This window comes from Macaca nemestrina, chromosome 19, assembly GCF_043159975.1.
Source record: "Macaca nemestrina isolate mMacNem1 chromosome 19, mMacNem.hap1, whole genome shotgun sequence".
NCBI classification, from domain to species: domain Eukaryota; kingdom Metazoa; phylum Chordata; class Mammalia; order Primates; family Cercopithecidae; genus Macaca; species Macaca nemestrina.
The window spans coordinates 57,824,780-57,838,718 of record NC_092143.1 but is presented as its reverse complement, the minus strand read 5'-3'; the positions used below and the strand labels follow the sequence as shown (position 1 = coordinate 57,838,718).

At 33.3% G+C, this 13,939-nt stretch overlaps 1 protein-coding gene across 9 annotated transcripts in view; it reads right to left on the bottom strand.

The window, feature by feature from the left end:
- Positions 1-13,939, bottom strand: part of LOC105498504 (nucleolar protein 4) — a 395,811-nt gene that overhangs the window by 309,504 nt on the left and 72,368 nt on the right. The window lies entirely within an intron of this gene.

The following is a 13,939-nucleotide window of genomic DNA, read 5'->3' as shown; positions in this document are numbered from 1 at the left end:
GTACTATAGGAATTAAGAGAAAATATCACCTTCTGTTGAAGTAGATTCCAGGAAGAAGTATAATTTAACATAGGTTGGAGTTGGAACCAGGCAAAAGCCATTTTGCTGAGAAGTACAACAAAGAACAAAGAGTTTTCATGGATAATAGAGAGGAATAAGAAACAAATAGAAAAATAGAATGAAATAATAAAGTTAATCTTACATGGCTGCAACATGAAAGGGCTTCCTGCTTGCAAACACACACACACATACACACATACACTCACACATACACACACTTCTTATTTGGACCCTGTGATATAATTTGAAGTAGTATAACATAACCATTATCCCCAGCATACAGCACAAGAGAATGATTAATCTGAGCAAAATCATTATGCAGTGAAATGGCAAGAGTTTATTGGAACAGTAACCCCAGTAGACTGAGCTCACTGCATAACCAAAAGTAAGTCACTTGGTGCTTTTTGTTAGTTTGTTGTTATTTATTTATTTTTTTTTCTGACTTAAGGTAGGCCTTGTAAGTAGTGGTAGCTGAAGCAACATATTCAAACAACTATAAATAGGAAATCACATGTTAGGTCAAACAGCTAAAAACACAATTTCATATGCCTCCTCCTGACCTATTCCCTATACCTGAGAGAATAACCACCTTTCCTAGGCTGAAAACTCAAATTCTAACTCTATCCACTAGTAAAACCACCCATAAAACTTTCTCTTCTTTGTTCCTAGTCATAAAATTTATAGTCTCCAGCAAATGAACTGAGAGGGTTCCTTTGCTGGAAAACCAAAAATTGTATAATCTTTTACACTTAGTCTGTATTTATTGTTTATGGCAATAAATATATATTTGCCCTTTAATTCATTCACATGTTCACTGATTTACCTAGCTAAACCCTCAATTGTGAGTGATGTGGGGATCACAGCCTATTAACTCATTTTATCAGTAAGTAGTCAACAAGGCCCAGATATTACTAAACCCTCTGCTAGTAGCTGGACTTATCAAGATGTGTAAGACAGATAATCGAGCATTTATGAAGCTTACAGTTTAATGCAGAAAATAGGCATTAAAGAAATGATTGCTAGAGTAGCATATTAATTTTTTATGGATTCTCTAACAAGTTACTAAAAAGTGAGTGGTTTTCAAAAAGAGAACTTTATTTTCTCATAATCCTGGAGGTCGGAAGTCCAAAATCAAAATGTCCACAGAGCTATACGCTTTCTGGAAGCTCTAGGAGAGAATCCATTCTTTGCTTCTTCCAGCTTCTGGTGCTTGACAGCATTTCATGGCTTGAGGTTGCATTATATTACAATTGTCTCTTCTGTGTATCCCTCCTCTGTGTTTTTCTCTCTGGTAAGGACCCTTATGATGAGATTTAGAGCCTAATCAGATAATCCAAAGAAATCTTCTCAAGATGCTTAATAATATCTACAAAGGTCCTTATAGCAAACAAGATAATGTTTACAAGTGTCAAGAATTAGGACTTTGTATCTTAGGGTGGCCATTATTCAACCAACTACAAATGGGTATGAGTTAGAGCACAGGAGATACAAATTGTGCCATAGGAGCATATATTTGACATGTTTCACAATCACTTATTAACAGTCAACATTGTCTCAAGAAATTGGAAGTTCAGTGTTTGTCAAGATAATATTAAAATCACATTATTTAGGGAGGAAAATGGTCTATTATCTTTCTGTCATATGGACCTGTTTACTCTCAACTATGAGTTAAGCACAATACACACCTGCACTCTATAAGTAAAAATCAAAAATGCCTTCAGAGGTTAGGTCTACTACATAAATCAGCCAAATATCATGGGTTAGACAGTAAGGTGTAATTAAGTCATTTGGAAACTGGAAGAAATATATTTAATGAGCTTAGAATTCAACAAACCCAAAGTTGGAAAATTGCAAAAAAAAAAAAAAAGAAAAGAAAAGTAAATAGACACAGTACAGTAGAAATTAAAACCAAAGACAAAAATCTTGAAAGCACCAGGAGATAAAAGACCCATCACATATAAGTTAACCCCAAATACAATTAATTTCTCCAAAGAAACAAAGGAGGTCAGAATGCAACGGGATGACATATTCAAATTGCTAAATGTAAAAAACTGTCAACCAGGAATCTTATAGCCAGAGAAACCTATCTTTCAAAAATTAAGGTGATGGCCGGGTGCAGTGACTCACACATGTAATCCCAGCAATCTGGGAGGCAGAGACGAGCAGATCACCTGAGGTCAGGAGTTCGAGACCAGCCTGGCCAACATGGAGAAACTCCATCTGTACTAAAAATACAAAATTAGCTGGGTGTAGTGATGCATGCCTGTAATCCCACCTACTTGGGAGGCTGAGGCAGGAGAATTGCTTGAACCCTGGAGGCGGAGGTTATGGTGAGCCAAGATCACACCATTGCACTCTAGCTTGGGCAACAAGAGCAAAACTCTGTCTAAAAAAAAAAAAAGAAAAGAGAAAAGAAAAGTGTAATACACCATCCCGGATAAACAAAACTGAGAGAATTCAATGCTAGTAGACATAACATACAATAATGCTAAAGGAATTTCTTCGGGCTGAAGGTAAATGACATCAGACAGTAATTCAAATTCACATGAAAATATCCAGAGCACCAGTAACACACTTGACAATAACAGAGAAAAGGGGCAGAAACAAAGGTGTATTGGAGTTTGGAGTAAGGAAATGATACCTTATGGTGATGCAGATCCACACAGAGAGAGAAAGAGAACCAAAAAGGTCAAATAAGAAAGTTGGCCAGGCTCGGTGGCTCAGGCCTGTAATTCGAGCACTTTGGGAGGCTGAGGCGGGCGGATCACGAGGTCAGGAGTTCAAGACCAGCCTGGCCAATATGGTGAAACCCCGTCTCTACTAAAAAATACATAAGTTACCTGGGCATGGTGGCATGCACCTGTAGTCCCAGCTACTCAAGAGGCTGAGGCAGAAGAATCGCTTGAACCTGGGAGGCGGAGCTTGCAGTGAGCTGAGATCATACCACTGCACTCCAGTCTGAGCCACAGAGTGACACTTCATCTCAAAAAAAAAAAAAATAATAATATATATATATATATATACTTTTCTACTTTCTTCCCTCAGCTTCTTTAAAAGACATAAGATTATAAACAGCAATAGTTATGAAAATATATTGTTGTATTTCAACATATATAGATGTTTTACTCGTGTGTCAGTTTTATGACTTATCAACCATATAAAAAAATATGTATCAGTCATAGAACAAAAAAGTGGGGAAAAAATAGAGCTATATAAAATTAAAATTTCTTTACTTGGTTGTAACCAAAATACTATATATCTGAAGTAGATTCTGATAATTTCAAATGTATATTGTATGCTCCAGAGCAACCACTAAAATATAATTTTAAAATACAATTAAAAAATAAAGAGACTCATTTCATAGTAATAAAAGGTTCAATTCACCAGACAGACAAAACAACAATCAACATATATGGACCCAATAAGAGACTCCAAGTGACATACACAGACACACACACACACACACACACACACACACACACACACACACACACATTGATGAAGCAAAAACTAACAGGATTAAAGGGAGAAATAGACAATTCAACAATAATAGCTGGAAACTTAAAAGCTCACCTTCAAAAGTAGAACAATTAGGCAGAAGATATATAAGGAAATAGAAGACTTAAACAATACTTAAAAGTTTTAAAAAACTAATAGACATACATAGAACACTCTACAAAACAGTAACACACTTTTCATGAGAGATCTCATGCTATCATAAAACAAGCCTCAGTAAATTTAAGGGATTGAAAATATATTTTACATGTTTTATGACCAAAATGGAATTAAATTAGAAATTAGTGACACAAGGATATTTGGGAAAACTACAAATATAAAGAAATTAAACAACATACTTCTGAAAACTAATTGGTCAGAGAAATCCAAAGGAAAGCTAGAAATACTTTGAGATGAATGAAACCAAGGACACAACACGCTCAAATCAGTGCTAAATGCCTATATTAAAAAACAAGAAAAATTTCAAATCAGACTTATGTTTTCACCTTAGTAACCAGAAAAAGAGCAAACTAAAATCAAGTAGAAGGGAGAAAATATGTAAAAAACTGAGGAGAAGCAAATGAAATGGAGAGTAGAAAACAATGGACAAAATCAGCAAAACCAAAAAGCAATATGTGAAAACAACTTTTTAAATGACAAAGTTTAAGCTCTTCTTATATAAAAATGTAAAAAGAGGAGGGAAGGGAAAACTCAAATTACTAAAATTAGGAATAAAAGAAAGATCATTATTGACCTTACAAAAATTAAAAAAAAAATCACACAAAATAATAAACATGTGTATGTCAACAGATTACAATAAGTAATATAAAATTAACAATTCCTAGAAAGACTTAAATTACTGATAATGGCTGACAAAAAAATATATAGGCCTATCACAAGTATAAAGACAAAATTAGTAACTAAAAAAGCTTTTCACACACAGAAAAAGCCCAGGCCCAGATGGCTTCACTGAACCAAACATTCAAAGAATCAATGGAATTCATCACAAACTCTTTTAAAGCAATAGGTGACAAAACACTTCCCAAATTATCCAATGAGGTCAGTATTATCTTGATACCAAAGATACCAAATGTATCACAGGATAAAAAAGATATACAAAACAATATATTTTATGAATATAGAGACAAAAATCCTCAATAAAATACTAGCAAATCAAATCCAACCACATTTACAAGTTATTATATACCACAATCAAGTAGGATTATTCCAGAAATGCAAGGTTAGTTTAATACAATGAAAGGAATTAATGTAATATATCATATTAATACAATAAAGGACACAAGCATATTATTGTTTCCATAGATGCAGGAAAAAAAATCATTTGACAAAAGCCAACATACTTCCCTGACAAAAATTCTAAGTAAATTAGGAATAGAAAGGAATTTCCTCAACTTCATAAGGAACATCTACAAAAACCTCCCATAACTAACATCTTATTTAATTGTGAGAGACTGAATGCTTTCCTCCTAAAAATAAAAGCCACTCAAGTATGTGTGCTCTAGCCACATCTATTTAACATCACACTGTGAATCTAGCCAGGAAAATTAATCAGGCAAAAGACAGAAAATACAACAAATTGGAAAGGAAGAAGTAAAAATATCTTTGTAGATGCTTTGTGTGTCACAAATGACATGATCCCATATATAGAAAATTCTAAGGAATCCATTAAAAAACTGTTAGAACTAATAAATGAGTTCAAGTCAATATTAAAAATCAATTGTAGTTTTTATTAGCAATGAACAATCTGAAAATGAAAAAGGAAAAATAATTTCTTTTATGAAGGTTTCAAAACACTAAAATATTTAGGAATAAATTTAGATATAAAGTTTAAAAAGTGTAAGATATACACTGAACATTATAAAACATTGCTGAAAATATTTCAAATGAGCTAAATAAACTGAAATACACCTTACATTTATAGAGTAGAAGACAATATTGTTAAGATGGCAGTACTTCAAACATTATTTTTCAGGATCATTGCAATCACTACCAAAATTCCAAATAGCTTTTCATGAAAATTGACAAGTTGGCCTTAAAATTTATATGTAAATTCAAAGAAACGAGATTAGACAAAATAGCCATTAAAAAAAAGAAATTTGGAGTTCACACACTTCTTAATTTCAAAGTTTACCACACTAAAGTCTTTATTAGATAGTGTGGCATTGGCATGTGAATTGATATATAGATCAGTGGAATAAAATTGAGACTTCAGAAACAAAGCCTTCCATTTATTCAATTCATCTTCAAAAGACATGTCAAAACAATGCAGTAGGAAAAGAATTTAACAAATAATTCCAGGACAACTATATACCCAAATGAAAATGAATAGTCAGGTCCCAACCTCAACACATACATAAAAATTACATTAAATTAAATGATCAATGTAAATGTAAGAGCTAAAACTAAAAATTTGTATAAGGTTACCTAGAAATAAATGTTTGTAACCTTGGGTAAGGCAACGTCCTCATAACCACCAAAATTAAAAGCAACAAAAGGAAAAATTATAGATTGAACTACATAAATATTTAAAATGTTTATACGATGCAAATAATAGCATCAAAAAGTGAAATGACATCTCATACAAATGGAAGAAAATATTTGGAAATCATATATCTAATAAAGGACTTACATCCATAATATATGAAAACACAACTCAGTAATAGAAAGTCAAATAACCCAATTTAAAAACTGCTAAAGAATCTGAACAGACATTTCTCCAAAAAGATGTTTAAATGATAAACAAACACAAGAAAAAATGATCAATATAATTCGTGATTAGATAAATGCAAATAAAAATAACAATGAAACACTACTTCACATGCACTAGGATTGCTATATTAAAAAATAGCAAGTATTGGCAAGGATCTGGAAAAATTGGAATCCTCATACATTGCTGGTGGGAATGCAAAATAATGCAGTTGCTTTGAAAACAGATTCATAGTAACAAAAAGTTAAACACAGACTTACCAGATGACTTGGTAAGCCAAAATCATGTATATATGAAATATATATATATACACACACACACACACAAACACACACATTCAAAAGGAGTAAGTTCACCCAAAGTATATTATACATAAATATTAATAGCAGCATATTTGTAATATCCAAAAAGTGGGAACTCAAATGTCCCTGAACTGAAAAATGTATAAGGAAAATGTGGCATAACCATACAAAGGACTATCTTTCTACCATAAAAAGAAATGAAGTACTGATTCACCCATGGATAAACCTTGAAGACATTAAGTTTCATGAAAGAGGCCAGACATAAAAGACCACATATTGTATGATTTGATTTATATGAAATGTAGAAAATAGGCAAATGTATGTAGATAGAAATGGGGCCAGATGCAGTGGCTCATGCCTGTAATCCCAGTGCTTTGGGAGGCTGGGGAAGGTGGATCTCTTGAGCCCAAGAGTTTGAGACATAGTGAGACCCTCATCGCTACAAAAATATAAATAAATTGGCCGGGCATGGTGACACATGCCTGTAGTCCTAGCAGCTCAGGAGGCTGAGGTTGTAGGATCACTTGAGCCCATGAGGTTGAGACTGCAGTGAGTCACGATTGTGCCCCTGCATTTCAGCCTTGGCAACAGAGTGAGAAACTATCTCAAAACAATAAAAATAAAAATAATGAAATTAGTTTATTGTTTATTTAGAACTGGGGAGGAGAAAAAAATAAGGACTGGCTGTTAATAGCTACAAAGTATCTTTTAGGAGGGACAAAATGTTCTAAAATTAGATGATGGTGGTTGTACAACCCTTTGAACATACTAAAATTATTGAATTATACACTTTATATGATTAATTTTATAATATGTGAGTTCTATCTCAATAAAGCTGTTAAGATAAATAGTTGCTAATGGTTTTGGATTTTGAGTTCAAGGATGCAAAAAATAAAATGAGGAGGGGAGGGGAGGGAACGGCAAAGGAGGGGAGGGGAGGGGAGGGAAGGGAAGGAAAGGGAAGGGAAGGGAAGGGAAGAAACCAAGTGGAGGAGCTCATGCAATCCAAATTCAAACAATCCGCAATGTAGAGTCAAGTGCAGAGTGAAAACAGAAGTGGCTCAACCAATACTGTAGTGGTGATTATGAGAGTGTGCTGGTAAATATTTAAGAACTGTCTCTTAAAAACATATATAATATATAAGGTTATAAACAGTACTGATATAAAAGATGTGTAACATAATTCATAAATGATAAAATATATAATATTTATTACTATAAATTTCATATAGGTGACCAATTCTCACAGAATACTTTCATTGATTTTTGCTGAACCCTTGTATATCCAGCCAACCTATGGTTTTGACTGAACTATTATATGGCAAATAAAATTCCGTATCAATCTTCAAATACTTTTCCCAATATCTTTTGTAATTGATACGGTATGTGATTTACTGTTAAATTATTTCTCACTGTTATACAAATTTTGTTCATTAAACTGAAACTTCTGGCCTGGCAAGGTGGTTCAAGCTTGTAACCCTAGCACTTTGGGAGGCCAAGGCGGGTGGATCAATTGAGGTAAGCAGTTCGAGACCAGCCTGGCCAACATGGAAAGCCCCGTTTCTGCTAAAGATACAAAAATTAGCCAGGTGTGGTGGCACACACCTGTAATCCCAGCTACTCAGGAGGCTGAAGCAGGAGAATCACTTGAACCTGGGGAGTGGAGGTTGCAGTGAGCCAAGCTGCACCACTTCACTCCAGCTTGGGCAAAAGAGCAAAACTCCATCTCAAAAAAAAAAAATAATAAAAACCTGAAACTTCTTTCAGCTTTACTAAGACAATGGACAAAATCATAAATCTGTCCTGACTTATGTCATTTGCTAATTTATATGTTGTATAAATACCTTTACCATTGTTTCTTTCATGTTACCAGTGTGAAATCACCGAACGTGAACTTGAAAACAGAATCACAATAATCCTCCATTATATGGTATTTGCACCATAATGATACTATAAACTAGATGCACCACCTCAAGAGTATAGACAATATTACACTATATAAAAATAATTATTCATGATAAGTTTTGAGCATATATTCCCTTTTAATATTAATTACTTAATAAGTTTATATCATTCAACCTTTGGTAATTGCTGGGTTTCATACATGGATTGCAAAATTTCTAAAAAGTTACCTGTTAGCTCTCATGAGTTAGTACAATCTAGCTCTGGGATATCAACATTTTTATGTCATTCAAGATGAGTAAATGACAGATTCACTGAATTCAGCAATATTTTATAGAATAGTCACTGTGGTCAACCATTGACATAAAAAGCTCCAAAGAACAAGAACTCAAAAAACTAACTGATCTAATGTGACACTTCAGGGTGCTATAAAAAACATAGCTACTATTGAAAAAGCTTTACATTAAAGCTAATTTGATAGCAAAACTAACCAAATTTGTAAATTGAGTTAGTGATAGCAAGTCTGTGCTCAACAAAATGATTGCTTTATTTAATGTTTTGTTGTATTATATTAACACACCAAAATGATTGAAGGAAAGAAAAGGTAGGCTAAAAACGAGTTACCCCTTACTTAACTTTATGCTTTCTCACTAATTGCCATTTGGTAAGATAATATACATACACATAAAAATGTAAGGCAATTATATGAAGTTGACAAATGAGAGACACCATGCTTAGAGATATTAACTTTTTTATTATGATAAAATCAAAGTGTCATTTATGTTAAAAGGCTGACATGCAGTTCTCCATGATTCTTCTCCTTGTAGGATCTACTTGGAATATACTTTTTCTGAGTTTCAAATTAAACGTCTTTTTAAATTCTGAACTTTCACCAGTATGACGAAAACAGACGGATAGAACTGATGCAGAAATAATCATTATGGAGTAGATCACTGTCCTGAACTTCTTCCTAACTCCCATTCTCCACAGGCCATTGTATCTGCTTTGGAGATAATTTGGCAAGATATTGACAGACAAGAACACTGTTATAATGCTCAATTATACTAGTCAGATTGAAACAGGATAGTTTGCTGCATTTTCCAATTAATTAAAAATAATATTTGAAAGTCATAATTTTGATATATCAAACATCTACTGAAAGGTTTTTATGGAAATTGTAATAGAGAATTCAAACTAAGGTCAATATAGCGCACATTTTACCTTCTAGGACTCAATGAATGAAAATAGTTGTTACCTTTTCTAGTCAAAGTGTTATCAATCAGATATTCTAATGGGCAAAATCATCATTATAAAGTAGCTCGTGTAATAGCAATTTTAGTAAAATATTTACAAATAAAAGTATGATTTAAACTTTATACTTTATAAACAACAAATAAAAGAATGACATAATATAAAAGAGGAGATAATAAAATAAATATAAATTTCTAGCAATCAATTTTCAAGAGTCCTAAACTGAAGAATTTATAGAGATCATCTGTAAATAATCTAATTTTCACAAATAGTATGTTTATAACTCTAATTAAGAATTTTTAATAGGCAATATTCCTTGACATCTTCTCATGTATTTGAGTTACTATTTTTAAAAAGGAAAAGAAAAATATAAGAATTTTAAATGAACATTATCTCGGGGAAAAGAAACAACAGTACAAAGTAACAGTAGCATAAAAGAAACATTCATTTTTAACTTAAAATACTTCAACCAAAAAATTTGTTTCTGTGAAAAGCAAACATATACAAAAATTATTAATTTTATACCAGCAATTCATTTGGAAAAGCAGATAAAATTTACATCTGCTCTTTCCAAAATTAATGATTTACCCAAGAAAATAACACTGAATTTCAAGTTTTTATTTCTTCAGTGAGATTATATATAATTATTTATATAAAATACTCACAATTGTTTACATAGAATATTCATCTTCTTTCTAGCACAAAAAGTCCATGTTACCAGGAGGCCAATCCCCATGTGAAAAGAAGACTAGAAAAACACCGCTTGGTCATATGTGCAGATGCTGGCTAAGTGAGCTTTACTTGTTGGATATTGTCTTACAAGGGACTTTCCATCGCATCCCTTACACATGCTGTTACTTCCCTTAAAATATAAGTAATTTTCAATTTTGAGGTACTGACTAGCCATTTATTCAGGCTGCATGTTTCTCAGCTTTGTCATTATTTCACTGCTCTAGCACCTATTAAACAGTTTATATAGTAGCTTTTGGTGTTTTAGTCATGAAGTCTTTGCCTATGCCTATGTCCTGAATGGTATTGCCTAGGTTTTCTTCTAGGGTTTTCATGTTTTTAGGTTTTATGTCTAAGTCTTTAATCCATCTTGAGTTAATTTTTATGTAAGGTATAAGGAAGGGGTCCAGTTTCGGTTTTCTGCAAATGGCTAGCCAGTTTTCCCAACACCGTTTATTAAATAGGGAATCCTTTCCCCATTGCTTGTTTTTATCAGGTTTGTCAAAGATCAGATGGTTGTAGATGTATGGCATTATTTCTGAGGCCTCTGTTCTGTTCCATTGGTCTACATATCTGTTTTGGTAGCAGTACCATGCTGCTTTGGTTACTGTAGACTTGTAGTATAGTTTGAAGTCAGGTAGCATGATGCCTCCAGCTTTGTTCTTTTTGTTTATAATTGTCTTGGCTATATGGTTCCTTATAAAATTTAAGGTAGTTTTTCTTTTCTAATTCTGTGAAGAAAGTCAAATGGTAGCTTGACGGGGATAGCACTGAATCTATAAATTACCTTGGGCAGTATGGCCATTTTCACGATATTGATTCTTCCTACCCATGAGCATGGAACGTTTTCCATTTATTTGTGTCCTCTCTTATTTCCTTGAGCAGTGGTTTCTAGTTCTCCTTGAAGAGGTCCTTCACATCCCTTGTAAGTTGTATTCCGAGGTATTTTATTCTCTTTGTAGCAATTATGATGCGAGTTCACTCATGATTTGGCTCTTTGTTTGTCTGTTATTTGTGTATAGGAATGCTTGTGATTTTTGTACATTGATTTTGTATCCTGAGACTTTGCTCAAGTTGCTTATCAGCTTAAGGAGATCTTGGGCTGAGACGATGGGGTTTTCTAAATATACAATCATGTCATCTGCAAACATAGACAATTTGACTTTCTCTCTTCCTATTTGAATACCCTTTATTTCTTTTTCTTGTGTGATTGCCCTGGGCAGAACTTCCAACACTATGTTGAATAGGAGTGGTGAGAGAGGGCATCCTTGTCTTGTGCCAGTTTTGAAAGGGAATGCTTCCATTTTTTGCCCATTCAGTATGATATTGGTCATAGGTTTGTCATAAACAGCTCTTATTATTTTGAGATATGTTCCATCAGTACCTAGTTTATTGAGAGGTTTTAGCATGAAGGGGTGCTAAATTTTATTGAAGGCCTTTTCTCCCTCTATTGAGATAATCATGTGTTTTTTGTTATTGGTTCTGTTTATGTGATGGATTACGTTTATTTATTAGGTTATTTATGTGATGGATTATGTTTATGCCAGGCTTTGGTATCAGGATGATGCCGGCCTCATAAAATGAGTTAAGGAAGATTTTCTCTTTTTTCTATTGTTTGGAATAGTTTCAAAAGGAATGGTACTAGCTCCTCTTTGTACCTCTGGCAGAATTTAGCTGTGAATCCATCTGGTCCTGGGCTTTTTTTGGTTGTTAGGCTATTAATTACTGCCTCAATTTCAGAACTTGTTATTGATCTACTCAGGGATTCGACTTCTTCCTGGTTTAGTTTTGGGAGGGTGTATGTATCCAGGAATTTATCCATTTCTTCTATATTTTCTAGCTTATTTACATAGAGGTGTTTATAGTATTCTCTGATGGTAGTTTGTATTTCTGTGGGATCACTGGTGATATCCCCTTTATCTTTTTTTATTGTGTCTGTTTGATTCTTCTCTCTTTTCTTCTTCATTAGTCTGGCTAGTGATCTATTTTGTTGATCTTAAAAAAAAAAAACTAGCTCCTAGATTCATTTATTGTTTTGAAGGCTTTTTCGTGTCTCTATCTCCTTCAGTTCTGCTCTGATCTTAGTTATCTCTTGTCTTCTGCTAGCTTTTGAATTTATTTGCTCTTCCTTCTCTAGCTCTTTTAATTGTGATAATTGGGTGCCAATTTTAGCTCTTTACAGCTTTCTCCTGTGGGCATTTAGTGCTATAAATTTTCCTCTAAACACTGCCTTAGCTGTGTCCCAGAGATTCTCGTATGTTGTGTTTTTGTTCTCATTGTTTTCAAAGTACTTATTTATTTCTGCTTTAATTTTGTTATTTACCCAGTTGTCATTCAGTAGCAGGTTGTTCAGTTTCCATGTAGTTGTACCATTTTGAGTGAGTTTCTTAATCCTGAGTTCTAATTTGATTGCACTGTGGTCTGAGAAACTGTTATGATTTCCGCTCTTTTGCATTTGCTATGGAGTGTTTTACTTCCAATTATGTGGTCAGTTTTAGAATAAGTGAGATGTGGTGCTGAGAAGAATATATTCTGTTGATTTGGGGTGGAGCGTTCTGTAGATGTCTATTAGGTCTGCTTGGTCTAGAGCTGAGTCCAATCCTGAATATCCTTGTTAATTTTCTGTCTCATTGATCTGTCTAATATTGACAGTGGGGTGTTAAAGTCTCCAACTATTATTGTGTAGGAGTCTAAGTCTCTTTGTAGGTCTCTAAGGATTTGCTTTATAAATCTGGGTGTTCTGGTATTAGGTGCATATATATTTAGGTTAGCTGTTCTTGGGAAATATATACAAACTATTTTTTCCTTGAAAATTGAATTATTTAATATAAATATAGGGTTCATCTGAAGATTTAATCATTGGAGCTATCTTTTTTAGTCATCATTGTGGCTAATTCAGTGTTTGACTGCAATTGAGAAGTACAATTACATCTTCTTGCATTTTCCCTTAACTAATAGGCATAATCATTGTGTTATAGAGTAGTAAATTCCTTTTTATCCCTTTGGGGGTAGGATGCAGAGCTAAGCAAATAAAAATTAGGTAGAGAGATGCTAATGTTCATAGTAATTTTAATGATTAAAAATAGGTCAAAATATTTCTGTTGTCCATAGCCAACAATCTATAATGCATGAGTATACTGGAAAGAAATGCTAAAAGAATAAAAATCTTTAAAGCCTTCAGAGATAAGAGTCAATCTTGTGAATAATAATCCGAGAAAATAAAAGGACTTTTATATTGGGAAAATTCTGGGAGTAGTAAGTTTGTTGGGGTACATGTGGCCACCCAGTAAGAATTTTTAACCTAAATACAAGGCAAGGAATTAAAACCTAGAAAGAAAGATTATTCTTTCACTACTAAATTAATGAGAATAGCTATGATAGTGTTTCAATCGGAAGTAAACATGAAGATTTAGCAAGTAAGATCTGTGAGAGAGATATCAAAACTTTGTTATCATCATACCCTGTGTTTTTA